Source organism: Durio zibethinus, chromosome 20 (assembly GCF_047325235.1).
Source record: "Durio zibethinus cultivar Kanyao isolate XHJ-2024 chromosome 20, ASM4732523v1, whole genome shotgun sequence".
Taxonomy (NCBI): domain Eukaryota; kingdom Viridiplantae; phylum Streptophyta; class Magnoliopsida; order Malvales; family Malvaceae; genus Durio; species Durio zibethinus.
Genome location: NC_143181.1, coordinates 7512146 through 7524189, shown reverse-complemented (window position 1 = coordinate 7524189; position 12044 = coordinate 7512146).

The following is a 12044-nucleotide window of genomic DNA, read 5'->3' as shown; positions in this document are numbered from 1 at the left end:
AGTGTGCTATGTGAAGTACATGTTTGGTTGAAAGTCATGTTCGTAAAAAAGAGAAAAAAAAACACTTCGAAGTACTAAATGAAAAAGAATCACTTCACCAAATGATCCAAGGGTTAGAGATACAACTACAAGATCACAAGAGCCATATTTCATAATGATAGATGAGTGGCATAGAAGGGAAAAAGACTGGATCTTCACATGTGATTAAGAAAAAGATGCCTACATGAAATGAAAGGCAGAAAGCTTAGGGAGGTAACAATACATAGAGCACTTGACTAATCAAGTTTGCAAAGTAGTGAAGAAAGCATGGGAGATGGTTGAAAAGGTAAAAGCATTAAGAAGAGAAGTCAATCCTATAGGAGAATATGGACAGCGCCTAGTGAACTTTTTAGATAAGGCGAAGGACCATTATAAGCAAGTCAAATGCTTTTATGGATATAACTCTAGGATGATAAATCCTATGTAATAAAAGTTATATGGGATCAATAAAAATTTTTAATGTTGAAATTCGTCCAAAAATAAATATCTTCCACTTGCATTCATGCATCATATACATCATTTTTCATAAAATAAGTAAAAAATAAAATTTTTAACTCATAGCATTCTAATTTTTTTTCTTCTTCAAAATAAAAACTTTGTGGTAATAAAAGTTCAAGAATAGCTCGCCCATCAAAAATTTTAGCCCAACCTACTCATCATTCATACAATACCAAGACACAGACAAGAATCATGGAGTAAGAACAGGCCGGTTGATTTGAGAGAATTGAGAAAGCTCAAGAAGAACTAAGAGGGGATCTTAGCACAATAATAGATATGCTCAAAAAACTTGACAAGGGAAAAGTAGTGGAAGAAAATCCTAGCTTTCAAGAACAATAGCCAGATATGGTAGATCCTATCTATCCTCTAGGGTTTGAGCCACTACTGAACCAACCTTCACAAAGAACTAGAGTACCAATTCCTACTCCCGGTGGATATCTTAATCCTTATCCAGAAATGACATCCACACTTGCTCCAGGATAATTTCAAAATTTTGTTAATCCCATCATGATGGAAAAAGCACCTGAGCCAATCTTAGTTTTTGATTTGGATGATCCCAAAGAAAGAGAAAAGTTAGGGATGCAGACACCTAAAAAGGTAGAAGATATCAGTGCCCAGGAGAAGATGAAGTTATTGGAACAAAAGCTTAGGGCTGTAGAGGGAATGAATTTTTATGGCTCCACAGATGCGACTGACCTTTGTTTAGTTTCAGATGTGATCATTTTACCTAAATTTAAGATCCCAAAATTTGAAAAATATAATGGCATAAAATATCCAATGACCCACATCACCATGTATTGTCGAAAGATGACAGCATATGCTTGAGATGAGAAGTTGTTAATGCATATATTTCAAGATAGTCTTACAGGTTCTGCAGTTAGATGGTATGTTCAATTAGATAGAACTCGTATTCATTCTTGGCAAGAGCTTACAAAGGCATTCCTTACACAATATCGACATGTCATGGATATGGTTCCAGATCGTCTATCTTTACAAAGTATGAAAAAAAAATAACTGAAAACTTCAAAGAGTATGCATAAAGATGGAGAGACATGGCTACACAAGTCCAACCTCCTCTCATCGAGAAAGAGATAACTGTTTTATTTGTGAATACTCTGAAGGCACTATACTATGAGAGATTGATAGGCAATACAACCAAAAACCTTACAGATATGGTGATATCAGGTGAGATCATTGAAAATGTCATAAAGAATGGTAAGCTCGATATAGGAGAGATAAGTGGAGCAAGAAAAAGTGAAGCTTCTAAAAAGAAAGAGAATGAAGCTTAAATAGTGAACTATATGGGGTAGCAATTCAAAGGTTTCACACCTTATCCTACACCAGTCTACCAAACCCATTACCCTTCTGTAAACCATGTTACATCCATCCCTCATTTATATCAACCATACCAGTCATTACCACAACCAACTTATCCACCCCCTTTTCAACTATCCTTTCAAACACCCACCTATAATCATCCTGCTGCACCTATCAGACCAGGATGGAGACCTAGTCCTAATATTGGTTTGAAAGCCCTGAGAAATACCCAAGAAAAAATCACTTTCGATCCCATTTCTATGACATACACAGACTTGTATCCTCGATTTATTGATAAATATTTACTTGTTCCTGTTATCGTTGAACCCTTGAAACTTTCGTTTCCCAAATGGTATGACCCCAATGCACATTGTGATTATCATTATAGGAATCCAAGTCATTTCACTGAAAATTGTACTACTTTAAAACGTAAAGTGCAAGGGTTAATCAATGAAGGAGTATTGAATTTTGATACCAACCAACAAGGGACTCCAAATGTCAATGGAAATCCTCTACCAAATCATACTAGACCATCAATAAATGCTTTAATTGATGGGTAGAGAAGCCACATGAAGGAAAAAATAAATGAAGTTAAGACTCCGATGGCTAGGGTGTTCAAAGTCTTGGTCAAAGCTGACATGTTGAAGCCAATAGAACCTCAAAATTACTCTAAAGCAATTAGCTCAACTAAAAGCTACAATTATCACGGAGGTGTTCTGAGGCATTCTATAAAAAATTATCACCAATTTCGTCAAGAGGTGCAAAAATTGATGGATGAGGGTTGAATAGAATTTTACCAAGAAAGAGAAGAGTTAGTGAAAGTTGAAGTGTCTACCATTGATTCAAAGAATAAGTTTGGGCGTAGACCAGTAACTATCTATTATGATGAAAAGTCAACATTGAAGCAAAAAAAGTTGCTCTCCCGATCGGTGGTGACAATTAAAGTTTCTGGCCCTTTTTCATATCAGAATGATAAAGCAGTACCTTGAAAGTATGATTATGATGTCGTAGTCAACCCAGATATTGCCAACATAATGGGTGTAGGAGGCATAACTCAAAGTGGAAAGTGTTATACCCCAGAAGCTCTAGAAAAAGCTAAAAAAGAGAAAACCAAGGTAAAAAAAGAAAATAAAAATCAGAGTGGTCTTGACGTAGCCCTAGAAAAAGAATATCAAAAGCTAGTATCTGAAAGTGAAGCAAGTGAATTTTTAAAGTTAATAAAACATAGTGAGTATAGCGTGGTAGAACAGCTTAACAAGATACCAGCTAAAATTTCGTTATTGTCATTATTGCTCGTTTAGAGTCACACCGTAATACTTTGCTGAAGGTGCTAAATCAAGCATATGTGTCTCATAATGCTTCTGTTGAATATGTGAAACAGTTTGTTGGTAATCTGACGATTTCAAACTATATCTCTTTTAATGATGAAGAGATTTCTCTTGAAAGAAGAGGAAGTACCAAGGCTCTTCATATTACTGTGAAATGTAAAAGTCATATAATGGCTAAGGTTTGGATTGATAATGGCTCATCCATCAATGTTATACCTGTGACTACTCTGATAAAACTTCTTGTTGATGGATCTTATATGAAACCTAGTCATATGATAGTGAGAGCCTTTGATAAAACCAGAAGAGAGGTGTTAAAAGATATAAAAGTGTCATTACAGATTGGTCCATGCATTTTCAATGTGAAATTTCAAGTTATGGACATCTCTCCTTCATACAGTTATTTATTGGGTAGACCATGGATCCATATGGCAGGTGCTATCTCATCCTCATTACATCAGAAAGTTAAATTCATTGTTGAAAGAAAGCTAACATGTGTGGCAGGAGAAGAAGATTTATTAGTAACTCAACCGATAAACACTTCTTATGTGGAATCAGTAGATGAAGCTCTAGAATACTCTTATAGATCCTTCGAGATTGCCAATGCAACATATATAGCTGGAAGATCTAAATTGTATTCACCACACTTATCTACGACTACTAAAATGGTAGTCAAATAGCTTACCAAGATGGGATGGCGACCTAAAATTGAACTTAGGAAGAACCTGTAAGGAATCACGAAGCCATCGATCATATATGAAAAGAGAGACATGTTTGGCTTGGGATATAAGCCAACAAGAGGGGACAGAGTAAGAATGGTGAATGAGAAAAGAGATAAGAAGATAGCTAATCTTAAGGGATATGAGCTGAAGTCAGAGCTTATAGTCATTCCACACCTTTATGATTTTTTTCACTTGGGAGGATACATTTATCCAAATTTACCGAGAGCCTCAAGTGCAGGATTTATGGAAAAAATTTTAGAGCTAGCCATTCAAATAATGGATGATGGAGAAAAGAAGAGTCGAAGTGAAGAGCTGTTTGTGTACCCTTATCCTTCAGATTTTGAGCTGGATAATTAGAAAGTTACAGAGTTGCCTATTGTTTTTAAAACTTTGGAAAAGTAATGTGAAACTTTAAATCCCTAATTACTTTCTACAAGTATTAGGAGATCTTTTATGGTGTGTTTATGTTTGTCATTTTAATAAAAGACTTAGAAGATGCATCCATATTTTTTCTATTATTTTCATCTTTATTTTGCTTTTCATTCTTTTCTTTCTATCATTTTTTTGCCATTCTATTTTTTGTGTGCCAATATTCTCTTCATCCTACCCCTTTGCAAGGTCCCAAACAATGAACACGAAGATAATTATGGTAATAATCTCGGATTTGATTTTGAAAACTTAATTCATATTGATGAACTTGATAATAAAGAAGATTCAGATAACTACACACTACCTCTTGATTTGTTAAAATTAATAGAACATGAAGATAAGCCAATTGAACCCCATCAGAAAATCATCGGATTAGTGAATTTGAGAGATGGTGAAACAAAAAAGAGGTTAAAGTTGGTATATCTCTTTTACCAACTGAAAGACAAAAGCTAAAAGAGCTGCTACGAGAATATGTAGATGTGTTCACGTGGACTTACCAGGATATACCAAGACTCAGCACTGATATTATAGAGCACAAGTTACCTTTAAAATCAAGATGTAAGTCGATGCAGCAAAAGCTAAGGCGCATGAAACCGAGATGTTTTTGAAAATTAAAGAAGAAGTGAAGAAGCAATTCGATGTTGGATTTTTAAAAGTGGTAAAATATCTTGAATGGGTAGCCAACATAGTGCCAGTTCCTAAGAAAGATGAAAAAGTGATAATGTGTGTCAATTATCGAGACTTGAATAGGGCAAGCCCTAAGGATAACTTTCCTCTTCCTCACATTGATACTCTAGTGGATAATACTGCTAGGCATTCTACATTCTTCTTTATGGATGGTTTTTCAGGCTATAATCAGATCAAGATGGCTCGAGATGATATGGAAAAAACTACATTTGTGACCATGTGGGGAACATTCTGTTACAAAGTCATGTCTTTTGGGTTGAAAAATGCTGGTGCCACTTATCAAAGAGCAATGGTAACTCTCTTTCATGACATGATGCACAAAGAGATAGAAGTGTATGTGGATGATATAATCGTAAAATCTCGTAAAAGAGAAAATCATATAGTTAATCTCAAAAAGTTGTTTGACAAGTTAAAAAGATTTTAGCTGAAGTTGAATCCTGCTAAATGTACATTTGGTGTCAAGTCAGAAAAACTATTAGGCTTTGTGGTTAGTGAAAAAGGAATTGAAGTTGATCCAGATAAGATACAAGCCATCCAAAACTTATCTCCTCCTTATACCTCAAAAGAAGTGCGAGGTTTCTTAGGAAGATTAAATTATATTACTCGCTTCATCTCTCAACTCACTTATAAGTGTGATCCTATTTTCAAGCTTTTCAAAAAACATGATCCTGGAGAATGAAATGATGAATGCCAAGAAGCTTTTGATAAGATCAAAGAATACTTATCAAATTCACCTGTGTTGGTGCCACTAATGCCAGGAAAACCTTTGATTTTGTACTTGACAGTGCATGAAAATTCAATGAGATGTGTGCTGAGACAAAAAGATGAAACTGATAAGAGAGAATGAGTAATTTACTACTTGAGTAAGAAATTCACTGATTATGAGTCCAAGTATTCACCATTAGAGAAGATGTGTTGTGCATTAACTTGGACAGCTCGAAGGCTTAGACAATACATGCTTTATCACACTACTTGGCTCATAGCAAAGCTTAATCCTATTAAGTATATCTTCGAAAAGCCTTCATTGACAGGAAGAATAGCACGATGGCAAGTTATGCTTTCAGAATATGATATCATTTATGTGACTCAAAAGGCTATTAAAGGGAGTGCAATAGCTGAATTTCTTGCTGATCCTGTAATCGAAGATTATGAGCCAATGAAATTAAAATTTCCTGATGAAGATGTGATGGCCATTGAAGAAAATGAACCTGTTGAAAAATCATGGAAGATGTATTATGATGGAGCTGCTAATGCTTTGGGTCATGGTATTGTGGCAATTTTGATATCTCCTGATGGACATTATTACCCCATCACAGCCAGGTTAAATTTTAATTGCACAAACAATGTGGCTGAATATGAGGCCTGTGTTATGGGTTTACAAGCAACAATTGAAAAGAAAATTAAAGTGTTAGATGTGTTTGGAGATTTTACTTTAGTCATGTATCAGTTACGAGGTGAATGGGAGACAAAAGACTCTAAGTTGATTCAGTACCATAAATACATCTCTGAGTTAGTCAAGCAATTTAAAGAAGTTCAGTTTGAGCATCTACCCAGAAAGAAAAACCAAATTGCTGATGCATTGGCTACTCTAGCTGCAATGATTAAAATAGATGTAAATACTGAAATCTAACCCATCAAGTTGGATGTAAAAGATGTACCAACACATTGCTAAGGTGTTGAAAAAGAAGTTGATGGGAAGCCATGGTATTATGATATCATGCAATACATTAAAAGCCAGCAATACCCAAAACATGTAACTGAAAATGATAAGAGGACTATCAGAAGATTGGCTATGAGTTTCTTCATTGATGGAGACATCCTTTATAAAAGAGGTCGAGATCAAGTGCTCTTAAGATGTGTAAATGCAGCTGAAGCAAAGAAGATTATTGAAGAAGTACATGATGGAGTTTGTGGGCCACATACAAATGGTCATATGATGGTCAGACAAATTATGAGGGCTGACTATTATTGGTTGACAATAAAGAGCGACTGTATTGATTATGCTAGGAGATGTCACAAATGTTAGATTTATACTGACAAGATTCATGCTCCACCATCAACATTACACGTTCTAGCTCCTCTGTGACCATTCTCTATGTGGGGCATGGATGTCATTGGTCCCATCACTCCAAAAGCTTCGAATAGGCATAGATTCATTTTTGTGATGATTGATTACTTCAGCAAATGGGTAGAAGTTGTATCATATGCTAGCATGACCCAATCTGTGGTATGTAAGTTCATAAAAAGAGAGATAATATACAGATGTGGGCTTTCAGAAACAATTATTTTTGATAATGCCAAAAATTTAAACAATAAAATGATGAGTGAAGTATGCACTCAATTCAAGATTCGCCATCGTAATTTGGCACCATATCATCCGAAAATGAATGGGGCAGTGGAGGCTGCGAATAAAAATATCAAAAGAATCCTAGAGAAAATGACTGAAACTTATAAAGATTGGCATGAGAAGTTACCTTTTGCTTTGTATGCTTATAAAACATCAGTCCGAACATCTACTGGGGCTACACCGTTCTCTTTGGTATATGGAATGGAAGCTGTGCTACCGATCGAAGTGGAAATTTCCTCACTAAGAGTTCTGATGGAGGTAGAGTTAGAGAAAGTAGAATGGGTTTGGAATCACTACGAGCAGTTAAACCTCATTGAAGAAAAAAGATTGTCAGCACTTTGTCATGGTCAATTATATCAAAAGAGGATGATGAGAGCACATGATAAGAAAATTCGTTCCCGTTGATTTAGGGAAGGAGACTTAGTGCTAAAAAGAATTCTTCCAAATCAACATGATAATCGAGAGAAATGGACACCAAATTGAGAAGGCCCGTATGTGGTGAAAAAGGCCTTTTCTGGTGGGGCATTAATTTTGGCAGAAATGAACGGAGGTGATTTACCTACTCCAATAAATTCAAATGTTGTGAAAAAATATTTTACTTAAAAAAAATGATGACTTATCCAAGTTGAAAACCTGAAAAGGCGACTTGAATGTGAAGCAGAAGCATCATCAATAAAAGATCCCATAATGCAAGGGCAAGTGTAGTTTGATGAACTCTGAATGATTAAAAAAGTCATCTGATTTAGTTTTAGAGAAAGAATCTGAGAATATTTTGTTTATGATTATCTTGTGATCATTCTTTTGACGCTTTTATTTCAACTCAAACACTTTGACATACACTTGTTATCAGCCATATGAAATACATTATCTTTCCTTTGAAAATAATGCCTATCCATTCCTTTATCCTTATCTGATATTTTTTGTTCATCGTACAAGTGAATAAGAGAAATGTGTAATTGCATTTTATTTGTCTTGAACTTAAAATGATGAAAAGAAAAACAAACATGAAAGATCTCAACATTACTTTTAAAGTTGACAAAGGTAAATAAAAAAGGATGAGAAAAACATGACAAGACATTAATGTTGCAGACTTTTGAAGAAAAAAAATATTGTGGTTAGATGTTGAGAACAGATTGGTCATATGAGAATTCTGATAAAAGAAGCCAAAAGTGAGAGATTTCGAGAACCTTTTTATTACAATGAATGATTTTGATTGCATTACATGCATTGCATTATGAGCACTCAGTACATACATCCATGATAAGTTGTAACAAAGATAGAAATTTTCCATTTCTTAATGAAAAATAAGATTTTGATAAAGACAATAATCAAACAAAAGAATTCAAGAGAGGAAATTTACTTGTTCAAAGATGAAAACTTAAATTTGAAAACAGATGAGATTTTAAAATTGTTGAGCCTCTGTTGAGAGAAGCTTTTTCAAGAGATTTTAAAGTTGTTGAGCCTCTGTTGAGAGGAGTATTTCTAGATGAGATTTTTAAAGTTGTTAATCCTCTGTTGAGAGGAACTTTTTCAAGAGATTTTAAAATTGTTGAGCCTCTGCTGAGAGGAGCTTTTCCAAGATGAGAATTTTAAAGTTGTTAAGCCTCTGCTGAGAGAAGCTTTTTCGGATGAGATTTTTAAAGTTGTTGAGCCTCTGCTGAGAGGAGCTTTTCCAGATGAGATTTTTAAAGTTATTGAGCCTCTGTTGAGAGGCGCTTTTTTAAGAGATTTTAAAGTTGTTGAGCTTCTGCTGAGAGGAGCTTTTCCAAGATGAGAATTTTAAAGTTGTTGAGCCTCTGCTGAGAGGAGCTTTTTCAGATGAGATTTTCAAAGTTATTGAGCCTCTGCTGAGAGGAGCCTTTTCATGAAATTTTAAAGTTGTTGAGCCTCTGTTGAGAGGAGCTTTTTCAAGAGATTTTAAAGTTGTTGAGCCTCTGCTGAGAGGAGCTTTTCCAGATGAGATTTTTAAAGTTGTTGAGCCTTTGTTGAGAAGAGCTTTTTCAAGAGATTTTAAAGTTGTTGAGCCTCTGTTGGGAGGAGTTTTTTCAAGAGATTTTAAAGTTGTTGAGCCTCTGTTGAAAGGAGCTTTTTTAAGAGAATTTTAAAGTTGTTGAGCCTCTGCTGAGAGGAGCATTTCCAAGAGATTTTTTAAAGTTATTGAGCCTCTGCTGAGAGGAGCCCTTTTCAAGAGAATTTTAAAGCTGTTGAGTCTCTGCTGAGAGGAGCCCTTTTCCAAGAGATTTTTTAAAGTTATTGAGCCTCTGCTGAGAGGAGCCCTTTTCAAGAGAATTTTAAAGCTGTTGAGTCTCTGCTGAGAGGAGCCCTTTTCAAGAGATTTTAAAGTTGTTGAGCCTTTGTTGAGAGGAGTTTTTTCAAGAGAATTTTTAAAGTTGTTGAGCCTCTGTTGAGAGTAGCCTTTTCATGAGATTTTAAAGTTGTTGAGCCTCTACTGAGAGGAGCTTTTCTAAGATGAGAATTTTAAAGTTGTTGAGCCTCTGCTGAGAGGAATTTTTCTAAGATGAGATTTTTAAAGTTGTTGAGCCTCTGTTAAGAGGAGCTTTTTAAACTTTCAAAAATATCAATTGAACCTCTGTTAAGAGGAGCCCTTTTCTATCGATCAGTAGATTTTGTCAGTAGATTTTGTCAGTAGATTTTGTCAAAAAAAAAAAAAAGAGATCGAAACTTTGAGCCCCGATTTATGTCGATCGGGGCTGTTTTCGGTGAAAAGAAGATCGAATCCGAAAAGATCACGTTGAAGAGAACCACCAAAGAATTTTGACATCTTTCAGTGATCGAAAACCACCGGCAGCGATTGTCGGCGGTAAGCTAAACGACGACCGGTGCGATAGTTTGGTGACCGGCCAACGAGCTCACCCCAGAGCTCTCTTTTCTTTTTTTTCTAAAAAATCGAAAGAATAAGGAAAAAAATTTTCAGTTATTTATAGAAATCATTAAAAGCAAAACGACGTCGTTTTGAGCATAGGATCAAAACAATTCCGTTTCGACCAAAGAGGATCCGTGCGTCGACCCGTGACTCGACCTGGGATCCACGCACCTGACCCGACGACCCGCTTCCTTTATCAGCCCCTGACCGGTCTGACTGGATCGGAACCGGACCACACAGATCGAATTGAACCGGTACTAAACCACCCAGATCGAGCTGAACCATCGGGTGAACCGTTGAACCGAACCGCGCGTTGATCGGATCGTTGACTGGTCCAGTTTAGGTAAAAAAAAAATTTTTTTGAATTTTTTTGAATTTTTATATATTATTTTATTAATATTTATGCATATTAAAATATTTATATTTGTTAGATTAAATGATGAAATTGTGGTTAAATTTTTTTTTATATAGTTATGTTAATTTTTAGAATAAACTTTAAAAGCAATAATATAAAAATAAATTTAATAATAATACTAAAGTAATAAAAAATGAAAGAAAAGAAAATTTTTATTCGATGATGAGATTCAAAGGTATTTTGAATAGTGATGCCTACGAAATCTTTAGGTGAGAAGATTTTTTTAAAATACTACCAGTGTATTGGAGTATTTATAAAAAAATTTTCAATACAGTAAAGATTTTTTTTTTAAGTAATAAATAAAAATTAGTTAATAAATTAAAAATATATGTAATAAAAATAGGAAGGAAAGAAATTTAATCCAATGATGAGATTCTAAAAGTATTCCGAGTAGAGATGCTTTAAGAAATCTATAGGTAAGAAGATTTTTTGTAAAATATTACCAGCGTATTGGAATATTTATGGAAAATCTTCAATATAATTAAATTTTTTTTCTTGAAAATTTTAATTAAAATTAAAAAAATTAATAAAACAATTAATAAAATTTTCGAAAAAGAATAAAATGTGTGCATCAACGTGTTATTATTTGCATTGCATACATGACATAATTTTTTACGAAAAGTAAATTTAGAACTCCCAAAGATGAGATTCTAAAAGTATTCCGAATAGAGATGCTTTAAAAAATCTCTAGATGAGAAAGAGTTCTTTTAATGTTACCAACGTACTGGAACATTTTAAGAATTATTTCAATAAAAAGGTTTTAATTTATTTTTCTCGAGAATAAATTTTTTTAACATGACATTTTCTTACGAAAAATAAATTCGAGCCTCCAAAGATGAGATTCTAAAAGTATTCTGAGTAGAGATGCTTTAAGAAACCTTTAGGTGAGAAAGAGTTCTTTTAATTTTACCAACGTACTGGAATATTTTAAGAATTATTTCAATAAAAAGGTTTTGATTTATTTTTCTCGAGAATAATTTTTTTTAATAAATAAAAAATCAAGGAAATTATTTTTTGAATACTGAAAATAAGACTGTTTTTATCAAAATCAAAGGATAACACGTTGTTAATTGGTACCGTTTTTAACGGGCATTGTGGGGGTGCTAATCCTTCCCCACGCGTAACCGACTCCTGAACCCAGACTATTTCGTAGATCGTAAAATTATGTTTTTAATAAATTTTAATTAATTTTAAGATTTCATTAAAAGGATATGTTTTAATAGGTTACCAATCGCACCTAACTAAAAAAGATTGGTGGTGACTCCGTTATTTTTTATTTTGTTTCCAAATTCATCGGGTAGACACAAAACCGTTACGACAGGGTTTATTTACACCGACCCTAAATATTAATATTTGAAATTTTAGTTGAAATCAAATTCAA